Source organism: Telmatherina bonti (assembly GCF_933228915.1).
Source record: "Telmatherina bonti genome assembly, chromosome: 23".
In the NCBI taxonomy this organism is placed as follows: Eukaryota; Metazoa; Chordata; class Actinopteri; order Atheriniformes; family Telmatherinidae; genus Telmatherina; species Telmatherina bonti.
Window position 1 is genome coordinate 17,769,188 of NC_136632.1, and position 13,585 is coordinate 17,782,772.

The 13,585-nt window shown below is 37.1% G+C and overlaps 1 protein-coding gene across 1 annotated transcript in view; it reads right to left on the minus strand.

Moving 5' to 3' along the window:
• The window catches only part of cdk17 (cyclin dependent kinase 17), a 43,070-nt gene extending 34,177 nt beyond the window's left edge, over nucleotides 1–8,893 (minus strand). Inside the window, exon 1 of the mRNA XM_079263180.1 lies at nucleotides 8,786–8,893. The gene's annotated coding sequence lies outside the window, so the exon portion shown is untranslated. The remainder of the gene's footprint in view (nucleotides 1–8,785) is intronic.
• Nucleotides 8,894–13,585: the final 4,692 nt, after the last annotated feature.

A 13,585-nucleotide genomic window follows, 5' to 3' on the forward strand; every position in this document is an offset into this window, starting at 1 on the left:
TGATGAGGAGCTTCCGGCCTGTTTGTCACATCGGTGCACACAGCTGGATGAGCATAACGTCCAAGAATGTGTGTTTTCCTGTCTAGATGTTTGGGTGATAATTTAAACACACAGCTGGAGATGGCACATTCCAGTGGAGAGAGATAGAAAACTGTACAAGCTTAAGATGATCCACACAAACACACACACCCAGATGTCTTCAAAGTGATAACGTGTTATGCAAATGATGTTTTACTGAAATAGAAATGCCAAAAGGAGAGGGAGGATATTAATAAAAACATCTACCACTCCTAAAATAGGAACGTAAACAACAAAATCAATCTGATTAATGCCATCTTAATTAACATAATTTTGGAATATAATAAAGGGTCCTTCAAAAATGTCATCTGTTTCCATATTCACCAAAACAGCAAGTTTTTAAATGCTTTTATTTGAAATGCTATATGGAAATCATACCAATGTAGTGTTTTATATTAGGGCTGTGACAATATGCTTTTGTCCCAATTCGATTCCAATTTTCTGGGTGCCGATTCAATTTAAACTGAGGTTCTCACAATTCTTCGATATTGCTATCTTTGTAGATTAAAAACAAAACAAAAAAATTTATAAAAAAACTTTTTTTTTGCTCGTAATTTTTCTTGATTTCTATTTGGAAAAAACAACACTGTAGCCAGACCATTATTCTGCTGCTCTTATGCCCAAGAAGACAAGTAAAAAGATCAATAAAAACAATAAAAATGACAAAAATTTCTTAACAGATTATTTTTATTTATTTGAAAAAAGAAATCTATTTTTGTTGAAAAATCCATTTGAAAATTGTGAAGCAAAAATATCCCAATATTCCACTTTTCGATTTGATTTTCCCACCCCTATTTTATATGCAATTTTCACTGTACAAGTTGCATCTTCCAGTCAGATTAAGGGCTCTAAATGCAACAATAGCTAGAATCACCCAGAAACGTAACAATGAAACTGGCACATAACCACAAGACGTTATATAAACAAACCACTAGACAAAACCTCCCTCTATTATAACCTCTTCTTTTCTGTGTTTTGAGCCTTTTACTGTGCATCCTCTTTCTCACGCCCCAACACTCCCCTAAAAAGATATTCTGGATCCACCTCCATTCACCCAGAGGCCTTGGGGAACAGGTGTTCTTGGCCTGAGGTGTTCTGCTTAGAGTACATTACTCACACAGTCTATCAGCAGACTGAGCTATTATCATTGTGCTGAGCCAGGCGGGATGTCCCAGCCTGAGAAAGAAATAAAATCAGACATTTGCAGACCAAATTGTGATTCTATGCCTAATTCTGGTGCCATGATTAGACTGGAAACCATCACTTCCATTGATCTGGTCTGTGAACTGGCATCAAACCAAGAAGCCAAAGGGTTAGGAAGGCTATGGCAAAGACCCACGGATAAAGGAAACAACCATATGAAGTTAGGCTGAGACATAAACTTGTGGACATTACACCAGGTTGCAGACATGCAACTCTTCTGAAGTTCTCTCAAACACAGAAGATAAAATCAGCCTGGCCAGTATCCAGACTATATGCCACAAACTACCTCTCTGAAAGTTCTTTTCATGTTTAAATGAGCCTGGATAAAGCTCAGCAAGGATGTGAGTGTATTTGTGTTGATCCTTAAATGCCCTTTAACAATTCAGTAATCAGGAAGTGTTTTTAGACATAGGGTGCTGAAAAATACAGATGCCACTGGTGGTTACTTCTGAACGTTTGCCACTTGTACTGCATGTTCCTGTATTTTCTGCACTTAATTATTTCACTACAGACATATTTATTATGCTTTAAGCAACAAGGACCACCTACTCTTCTTATTCTTTATTAGCTGTCCAAATAAATACAGAAAAAGTGTAAAAAAAAAATACTGGAAAGTTATTATCCTTTAGCTAAATTAAAACTCCACATAAACAGAGTCCAAAGATCATTTAAAGGTTCTATCTTATGTCTGCCAATTTCCTAGAAAGCTCCTGTCACTCTTAATGTTTTGTGATTAGCCTGTCCAGTCGTGGCACCCCTAACTATTTATTCGACAGTGTTGGCTTAATTATAATAAAGAGGATTATCAGTGTGTGTCAAAATGTCCCTGTGAGTGGTGGCCTTGAATTGATCTGACCTCTCAGATGATGATGATGAATACCATACTAACTAATCCTGATACGGAGTAGAGCATAAGAAATAAGAAGAGTAACACCAGCAAAATGTGATAGTTATAGCCACAGTTTGGGGAGAATTAATTAGAGATGGCTGTATAAAACCACAACAATGCATGACGAGTTTCTCTCTGGGTGTCAGGAGTGTCTGCAGTCCAATTTTCAAGGCTGCTTCCTGTGAACTTTTGGTGCACTTCATTGGCACTGATTGTAGATAACGCCTGTCTGGGATCTGGTGACCAACCTGCTGAGAAGAAAGCAGGGTAATTACAGATATTTCCTTGAGATTACAAAAAGAAACTCACAGGAAAGGATGACTAGACAATGAGAATAATGTTATGCAATTTCTCTTGAAATATTAGAACTTAAATATCTGATTACCAGAGAGAGAAACATTGTTCATTCAAATTTCAAGTGAAGTTAAAATTGCTTTAAGACAAAAGCCAAATAAACAATTTCATGGTTAGAATTAGGCAAAAAAAGTGTGACAAACATTGTCAGAGAAACAGGCAGATGGTGAGAGTTGTGTAGGACGGGATGTACTCAACAACAGAGTGTCAACTACAGCTGCCAGTACTTGGCACCAATGCTGATCCACTTATTTGTTGGTTTTTCTAATGTACCACATCTCAACAATCCAACATTACACATTATCAAACTGCATTTCATTTATAAATATGATAAAACTGAAGAATGAATGGTTTCATCTTGCAACTTTATGTTGCAAATGTCATTATTTTAATCACAGTTCCAATTAACAGTTTGGAAAGGTGAACAATTAAATTTACAATTGTAGGGTTGCATCCTGTAGTTCAGACAGCAAGCAGAAAATGAAAGCCAGAATACCCCATTTTCAATAACATGTAACAGCCTTTTCAAGTTTATCTCCCGACAAAGTTTATATGTGCAGGATTAATGGTCAAATAGCAGGTTCTCCATCAATTTATTGATCAGGCATTTTGAGTATGTGGAACTGCTGTAAGGTTCAGAAGGGTAACTCATAACCCAAGCATGTCAGTCATATACTGGACTAAAACTGGATTTTAAAAACTCATTTAAAATCAATTTAATGCACCTAATCAGCAATTCTGCTTTTGATGGACCTGCTGAAATCAGTATTTACAGAGGTAAAAGACATAATATAGAAATAAAATTTTTAAATGATCTCTTAAATTATTAGGTGAATAACCACGCCAAACTAAAACAGGTCGCAGTAAAAAAAAAAAAAAAAAAAAACCTAAAATAAATAAATGACAAATCATCAAAAATTGTTCTTTGGGTTCCCAGAGTTCAGTTGTTTAATAGCTGAATAACAACAAATCCAGTTTATCTAACCATCATTGGTAACAGACAGAATCATCAGTGTGTTTAACTCATGAAGATAACTATTACTAAGATCTGAAACCAGACACCCTAACACCAAACTAAGAGTTAGGATGAGTTATGAAACAGAGGTCATATAACCAATAAACTGAGTTCTCTACATTGGATACCCCATGGAACTCTGGACCATCAATAATCCTTATCACCTGAATAAATTTTGCATAATAGTCTCTAAAACAGAACACTACATACAGCACCGGAGTTAGAGAATTTAGCTATCAGGCGGTGGTCATGCTCCTGGTTTGGGTTAAAGTGACTGACATCTTTACTACTTTTGCAATTACGCTTCAAACTTTCCTTCTCTAGAAAGTTAATTTTAATCTTAGAATGACAGAGAAGGTTTGTTTTGGTTCATCAGCAACTGACTGATAACCACGGATGCACAAAACAGTGTTTTACTTTCAGATTTTCCAAGAAGAAAACAATTCCAAAACCTCTTCCATCCTGTTCAACACACACAATAAAGTGAGAGCAGAGAAACGCCATCCACTGCACTTGCTCATTAACATGTGTGTATCTATGTGTGTGTTGCTGTGATGAATATTTCAGCATTTTTACGGTAAAATGACACCACTTGAGTTTTACAGTTAGCTCCCAACATGCGAGGGAAAGCCACTTAATGAATGAACGGCAAGCTGTTTATTTTAATGTGTGACCTATGTGTGTTTGTGTGTGCGTGTGCATGTAATCCCTGTCTGCTGCTGCTCCAATAATGCCACTGCTTAATCTCCAGATTATGAGCCAATCTCACCCAACTTAATCCTCCACACACAAGCACACACGTACACAGTCAAGCATGCTTTAACAACTTACACAGGGGGCAATATATGATGCCAGAACATACATTAACTGGGGTAGATCAAGTCTGTGTGTGTGTTTGCGTGCAGAAACACAGTACAGAATGACAAGAGTGAATATTCTTGCAAAGTATTAGGCCACAAAGAAATGAAAAATGCTGGTCTATTTTTTTTCTCCGTTTCCTGTAAGATAGATGTCCATGTCTAATAAACACACATCCATCCATCCTACAGACCATAACGCATTTATGCAAGAGAAAAGCACACACACACACACACACACCGCAAAGACTTATTTTCAGAGTTTATAATACATACACTTCTTACACTTTAACGTGAGAAAAAAGATGTGTGTATCCGAGAGCAAAAGACAGAATGAACTCCCAACAATTCGCATTCCTCACATGACTCACATAACTTTCTCATTGGGATGTGTGTAAATGTGGATGCGTGTGTGTCTGCTGTGTCCAACCCACGCCAACTCTACTCACTCTAAAGCCTAGAATTAGTCAGATCCTTCAAGAAGCCAATAATTATGATGTCACCAACATGATGCCCACCCTGTAACAGGAAAGCAGGAAGGCATTTCCCATCAGTCCCTGGGGCTGATAGCTCATTTTCTCTTCTTTACATTTTCTAAACTCACTCAGGTGAACAGATAAGCCAGAAATTGTACTGAGTTTTTCTAACACCACAAGAGAGAAGCTTCCAGGGCCTTTAAAAGTGCAAACACTGAAGTGATAGCAGATGAAACTCAGTCTCATGATAAAACGCCTGCAGGTCTATTTGCTGCAGTTTTACACAAGAAACCTGAAAAATTATGCAATTACACTGTTTTCTTCAATCTGCTCCCTACTAAGATGAGGTTTTGTTTTTTTCCAGTTTTACATCTCCTAATGATTTCCGTGTGATGACGTTCCTTTTCAATGTTTTGCTCGTGGTTATTTTTTATATGGAGAAAATAAGGAAGGTAAGAACATGATCATTCACAGAACTTTGTACAAGAAAACACTTCTTAGAGTCTCATCCTGCATTATGCTTTTCTATCTTTACTTTTATCCACTTCCTTCACAATTGTGATTTTTTTTTTTCTTTTCTACTGTCAGTCAAAAATGTTTTCATGTCAATGGTTAGAAAATTTTTTTAAAAAAGAAAAAAAAGAAAACATCTACACGTTCACTGCCTAGCCTTCACATTTATAAATTGCATTTCTGTCATGTCAGAAAAAAACAACAAAGAGATCCACAACAAGAGGACTGTTCTTCAGGAATCGCATTGTTGGAAATATCAATATATATCATACCTGGGGAAATGCAATACAGTCATGTGAGTTCACTGTGTGGTGGCTCAAACCACAAACACAATGAGAGGCAAATTATTGACGTCTTTCCAGTTCGTAAAAATCCGAACACTCCCATTGCTGTGGATTTTTAATATAATATGGTTTTTAATATGTTCACCTGAATGTAAATACATTCGAGCCATGGACACCCAGATACACAAGGCCAAAATAAAATTCAATGGGCTACCAAACAACATCAAGGTTGCTCATACTAAAATATTGATTTCAAGAAACAAATGTCAACATCCATTACTGCCAAGAAGCCTTTGCATTTCCACTTTGCAACAATGACGAAATTGATTACAAAAATAGTCAAAACCAGCATACTCTCCCATCCAGAGACTGGATGGGAGAGTATGCAAACTGCAGAAGGAAATTAAATTTACTCTCTAACAGGGTAATTTTTCATCTGTAGGACCTCACACACCCAAATCCCAAAGCACAGAATTACACAAAATGCTACGAGCACAAAAATATGAAAGAGTGGACACATCCAGACAAAATGACAATGTGCAGACACAATCTTGTTTTCAAACAATAAATCTGCACAAGAAAGAGTTAAATACAACAGAATAAATTGTGATGTCAAATTGCTGTTGTCAATAACAACAATGTTTTGAATTAGTATCAAAAAGTATTTAGACGTTTAACAGATTATTTAACATTTTTACAGACTAAATGTCTCCATGTCTAATCCTGGCTTGACTTAAATTCTACTGTCCTGAGTACACAGCACAGTAGAGGAGCACCAATACACCATGCTGTCATTAACCATCATGTGCAAAAGTCTGTAGTCACCCCTCAATTCTTTATATAGTGCCACTAAATTGGAAACAAGTGCTATAAATTATTCAGTCATGTTTAAACATAAATAAAAATAAAGTCCATCTTCGAAATTGACTGAACTCTCTTAGACAAGCTTTCTAGCTATTTTAGTAGTCTCCAGAGTCCTACTCCAGTAGTTCTAATAGTTCTCCAGGCTTTTTAACAGGACTTTCCTATGTTCTTCTTCTGGTCTGATTTTTCTTTCCTTCTTTTGGATGTCCTGCAATTGTTTAAAAGCCCCACAGCAAATCATGCAGAAGTAAGCCAAGGTTTCAGCTAATGGCTCTTTGTTTTTAACAAACTAAGTGATTCCCATACTGTTTCAAATCTAATCAACTTTAGGCCATTTTGTGACAGGCTGCTATTAAAGAAGAAATAAGTTAATAAATGAACACCTTAAATATTCTACCTAAAATGTAATCTTTGCTGTCTTATTACATCCAAGCATAAAACTGCTTCATCCCTTGAGTTTATGTGTCTTTTATGCTTCACAAATCAGCATTAATTGTCTTGACAAAGAAAAAATGTTGGTCTGAAAATGGTCAAGTCAAAGAAATGAACAGTAAATGAATGAAAAGGTAGCCATGTTGTAAAAATAACTTTTGTAGACCTTCAAAAAGCCTGAAGAACTGTTGTTAAAGACCACTTAAAGATATTGCAAGAAAGTCTGCCTCCTCAGAAGCAAGGAATGACTCAAGCAGCTCTGTATATGATTTTAACAGGTAAAATCACAACATGCCACAGATAGAAAATGTTTGGCCCATTTAAAATCCTTACTTTGACATGTTTGTATATTCTTATCCCAACAAGAAATGTCTTGCTTTGGTTCCATGAATGTGTCAAACTGCTAAAAACACTTCATTCATCCTTAACTTTTTAAAGAAGAGACCTGTTATAATGTGCTTATACACATCAGTCAGTCCCAGGGGAAGGAGTTAGAATAAGTGTGAACACACTCTCAGCATCCTGCTGTATGCTACATAATGCAGAGGCAGATCAATATGAAACTACCATGCAGCCCACAGACATGGGGAGGGGGCTGTCAGGCTAATTACTTTGTCCTCTGGGGGTGTATCATTCCTGCAGCCAACAGCCTAGATCTGAATATGGGTCAATACACACACATGCACATCGGCAGAGGCACAAAATCGAGTGGCCAGTTGTTCCAGATGAGGGACGATGAACAGTAAATCCAGGTCAAACAGGAAATAAAGAAAAGGCTAGAAGCATCAGGGAGACCCCACTCCATGTACAGATTGTCATTTTCTGTTCATTCAAACAGTTCATCTTAGATCTGTTTAATTAAATCTGCAAAATGCTCAGGCCAATTCCTGTATGCCTACGTATACAAAGTTAACTATGTAGTTAGTAGTTTACATGAGTATATATTTATGTACACTTAAGTGACTGTTCAAGAAACAGATGCTACCCTTATGTTTTATATGAACAGAAAAGCTTTTACCTCCCACTTTCATTTGTGCGACACCATTTCATAACAACATGCAGAAATAACATGCTCTTTAAAGTCTGCTATAAGTCATGTTTAAACATCAAGTATTTCCGAACAGGTTATCTCAAGTTTTTAAATATACACCTTTTTATGAATTGAATGATTGAATTTTACTTTGCTAAAAAGGTGTTTTTCATTTTTTAAAAATAACTAAGTTGTTTTAAGACACCTAATAAGACATATTTTAATATGGATGCATGTTGCTGCATTAAGTATGAAACGAAAAGCTCGGTAGGCATGTGCAGTCCGACGTGAACATTATGTTTTGGTGATTTTAGGTAAATGTGGCGTACAAACGTCTTGAGACCTGCATGCAATGTTACATAATTATTTCTTTTTTTTTTTTTTTTTTTTTAAATACATGGTTAAAATATAAATAAAAGATCTTTCGGTAGCATTCTTGCATCATTTGTCTTACCATGTTTTTTTTGTTTTTTTCTTTTTGTACCAAACAGTAGCCTTAGCTATCGACGTCTATGTCATGTGAACAAACCTAAAGCATGATCAATTATTCCATTAGTTAAATGAGCGCCAAATAAGACAACATCGTTAATGAATTGGGTGTAAACGAAGGATTGCTGCACAGTATGTATTCCATTAAGACTGAATAGTTTTTAGCTACGTTTCCTCCTCGTTCTCATTTCCACACACCACCGTCTGACTTCGTCCTTCGCGACCGGATGAGGTGTAACGTTACGGCGCCCATTATCGGACAGCCTCGGCTCTATCCCTCGAAGACATTTGGACAATTTACCTGAAAATGGTCAGTTCCGTTGTTTCAAGCCGATTCTCCGGAGCTGCCAGGCCCGGATGCCCTCCTCCGTTTTATATCCACCCACCGAAGTAGCTTAATACACAGCTCCGTCTGTTTGAATTCGGCTCCAAACGCAGCAACGTGAAAAGAAAAATCATCCGGAAAAGCAATAGCAGACAGCAAACTCTATGGACAGGGTGCTAATGAGCAACCCCCACTCAAAATATGGTTTGTTAGGCGGTGGAAGCAGTTTAAAGAAGCTGGATGAGGACCTCACGTCGACAGACACGGGAGGGAGGCAACTATTCAAGATCTTTCGCGACAGTGATGGAAGGACAACTTCCTGTGATGTTTCAAAATAAAATTACAGAGATTAAATGCGGATCTTCAGAGTTTCCGGTTTCATCTGTTCAAAATAAAGTATGCTAATCATATCACGCCCTGTCAACAAATATTAAATAAATTTTGTCCATGCACTGGCGTGTACTTAAGTCTTGTAAGGTCACTATTCTTATTTAATATACTATACTTTGGTGATAGCAGACAGCTGTAATTTAACAAAGCCGTGAGGCGTAGTAGGAAATGCGTGAAAACCAAACAATAGGTATCTTTATTTTAAACAGCCTTCCTTTCCGCTGTTTCTTTCAAGCGCAAACGTGCCTCAGTTTCAAAATGCAAGCTTTCCTCCCTTTTACATATTAATAACAAAATATACAACACATCTATTTAAACAAACTAACACTACATGAATAAATGAAACTGTTTTTATACAGTCTAATTGTATCAACTGAAAAATATTAAAAAGACTGTTTAACAGAAAGGGAAAATAGGGTTATTTTGTTGGAGATGACCATTAATATAGATTTAGCGAAAAGAAAAAGAAATAAAATTACTCCTTGGTGACTTAATTCTTTGTTTTAACAATGCTTCTAAAATATTACAACAAGTCTGTTTATTCTCTTTACAAATGTGTAGGACTTTATATGGTTTCAATCATATAAACGCAACAAACAAGAGTCTATAGAAAAATAATTTGCTTGGCACTGACTAAACAAGATTTCACAATTTTTTCATGGGTGCAACCTGCAACTTTGCTCCCCTTCCCACAAACGAATTTTCCCTGAATATGTGTCACTATTTAAGAGAAATTCATAGATTTTTCAACAACATAATTATATTGGCCCATAATCATGGTTAAACTGTGTAAATCGTCAACTAGACACAACTTTATTCAATTTTTAATTAAGTTAAAGTGACAGAAATGTAGGAATTCACGCGTTTAATGAACATGATTTTTTGATGTTGTATGGCTCCCTCTGCTGGAGAAAATTTGAATTTACTAGTAATCCACATAAAAGGTTAGAAGGAGAAAAGGGTCCTGTGTCGTGTGTGTCACAACAAATCACTCTGTGGTCAGTCAGTCACGTCGTGCTGATTGAAATTTGAAGTGAGAAATTTAATTAATCACAATAAACAAAAAAGCCATTCAGTGTTACTCCAAAAATAGTGTTCAGATGTTGGATTCTCACACTTTAATGTAGTCGGTCAATGGGTGCTCTTTGTTTTCTATACTGGCTAAAATTATTCATTCATTCATTCATTGTCCGAACCGCTTCGTCCATTGTGGGGAAGCTATCCCAGCAATCATTAGGCGAGAGGCAGGGTACAACCTGGACAGGTTGCCAGTCCAACTTAGAGCTGGCCAAAATTACTATTTGCAAAAGATTTCCTGTTGGGAACTGGTTCTCTTAGGACAGAAGAAACACACAGCTATCTGACATGAACAGTCTGCAAAACATTACTGTTTTTCTCATGTGTCATTGTAGTTAAAGTATACTTCCACAAATGATCCCCCCCACCCCTTTTTTTTTTAAACAAATGAATAAATGATTAATACTCTATAAATACAGTAAACCTTGGTGTAACATGTCAAATTATAGCAGAACTTTATACTGTTCATAGTGTTGTTATCCAGTTGATTTTAACTGGATTACGAATGTAGACAAATTAATCGCACTGAAAAGGATTCTGTCTTCAAAAGTGGCATGAGACAACTTTGTCATGAATTGGTAACATATAAATAAAGCTGAACTAAATTGAACTGAATTAAGAAACCCTGTTTGTTCGAGTAACAATTCATCTGGAAGACATTGTGAATAGATAGTTGACGTCACACATAATTTATTTAGACATAATGCACGTTTGTCTGGTTTGCTTCGTTTGTATGCATTTATAAAAGTCACCACATATGATTGTATGAAATAAAGTTGTCTCTTAGAGTATTTGGAAGAATCATGATTCATTCAATTCAATTCAATTCAACTTTATTTATATAGCGTCAAATCACGGCAATGCCATCTCAAGACGCTTTACAGACAGAGGGGAAAACATAATGAAGGCCAATTCATAATAGCCTATATAAGGAAACCAACAGATTGAGTTGAGTCCAACTCAATCTCCCATCCTGAGCAAGCACACTGGCAACAGTGGGAAGGAAAAAACTCCCTTTTAACAGGAAGGAAACCTCCGGCAGAACCCGGCTCAGGACAGGCAGCCATCTGCCTCTGCTGTGTGGGGGGAAGAGGACAGAAAGACAACAGACAACAGGAACTGCTACTCCCGGCGAGGGAGACCTGCTGAGACAGGAGACATACATGTTAATGATGCAACACTGTTATGGGGGGGTAAAAGAAAGAGATAAAGAGAAAAAGAAAGAAGCTCAGTGTATCAGGAAATGTCCCTCAGCAGTCTAAACCTATAGCAGCATAACTAAGGGATGCTAACCATCCCTAGCTATAGGACTTATCAAAAAGATAAGTCTTCAGCCTAGTCTTAAAGGTGGGGAGGGTGTCTGCTTCCCTAACACTAACTGGGAGATTATTCCATAAGAGAGGGGCCTGATAACCAAAGGCTCTGCCTCCTGCTCGTCTCTTTGAGACTCTAGGAACCACAAGTAAGCCTGCAGTCTGCGAACGAAGTACTCTGCTTGGTATATAGGGAACTATGAGGTCTTTGATATATAGTGGTACCTGGCTGTGGAGGGCTTTATATGTAAGGAGAAGGATTTTAAATCAGCCAATGAAGAGAGGCTAAAACTGGAGAAATATGATCTCTCATGCTGGTTCTGGTCAGGACTCTGGCTGCAGAATTCTGGATCAGCTGAAGGCTTTTCAGGGCATATTTAGGACAGCCCAGTAATAGAGAGTTACAGTAATCTAGTCTCGAAGTAACAAAAGCGTGAACCAGTTTTTCTGCATCACTCTGAGACAGAATGTCCATAATTTTGGCTATATTACGTAAATGAAAGAAGGCTGTTTTAGTAACCTGCTTAATATGTGGACCAAAGGACAGGTCAGGGTCAAATATTACTCCAAGGTTTCTCACTGTAGCACTGGAAGCTAAAGTAATGCCATCCAGGTTCATTACAAAACCGGAAAATTTAGCTCTGAGTTTTTCAGATCCAACGAGAATTACTTCAGTCTTATCTGAGTTTAAGAGGAGAAAATTTCTAGACATCCAAGTCTTTATGTCTATGAGACAATTTTGTAGCCTATTGGGCTGATTTGTTTCATCTGGTTTAAAGGATAAGTATATTTGAGTATCATCTGCATAACAATGAAAGTTTATTCCATGCTGTCTAATAATTTTGCCTAAAGGGAGCATATATAGCGTGAAGAGTATTGGTCCAAGTACAGAACCTTGAGGAACTCCATGACTTACTATAGTTTGGGAGGAGGACTTGTCATTTACATGAACGAACTGAAGTCTATCAGATAAATATGATTTAAACCAGCTTAACGCTGTACCTGTAATTCCAATCACCTGTTCTAGTCTTTGTAACAGAATGTTATGATCGACTGTATCAAATGCAGCACTAAGATCAAGCAAGATAAGTACGGACACAAGTCCTTTGTCTGAGGCCATGAGAAGGTCATTAGTAACTTTCACCAATGCTGTCTCAGTGCTATGATGATCTCTAAATCCTGACTGAAACTCCTCGCATAAATTATTTCTGCTCAGGTGGGCATGTAGCTGAGCTGAAACTATTTTCTCCAGAATTTTGGACATAAACGGGAGGTTAGATATAGGTCTATAATTTGCTATCACCTCTGGATCCAGAGATTGCTTTTTAAGTAAAGGCTTGATTACAGCAGTTTTAAATGATTGTGGTACATATCCTGTCACTAAAGACATATTGATAAGACTTAGTAGTGATGTATTAATTAAAGGGAAAATGTCCTTAAAGAGGCTCGTTGGGAGAGGGTCTAAGATACAGGTGGATGGTTTAGATGAAGCTATTATTTTAGTTAATTCAGAGGGTTGGACAGGACAGAAACTATTTAGACACAAGTCAGATCCTGGTTCTAAGGATGCTTCAGAGACCACAACAGGCTCAACATTATAGGTAGAAGGAAGAGTATTGTGAATTTGATCTCTAATAGTGTCAATTTTATTCCTGAAAAAATACATGAAATCATCACAGCTAAGTGAGAAAGGAATACATGGCTCAACAGCGCTCCGGCTCCTAGTAAGCCTAGCTACAGTGCTGAAAAGAAACCGGGGGTTGTTTTTGTTTTCCTCTATCAATGATGAATAATAAGCTGTTCTTGCCGTACGTAAGGCTTTTTTGTATACGATTAAACTTTCTTTCCAGGTTAAGTGAGACTCCTCTAGTCCTGATGAACGCCATCTGTTTTCCAAACGCCTTGACGCCTGTTTTAGAGCTCGAAGCTGGGAATTAAACCAGGGAGCCTTCATAATCTTACCTAATTTCTTCTTCTTTAGGGGAGCAACATTATC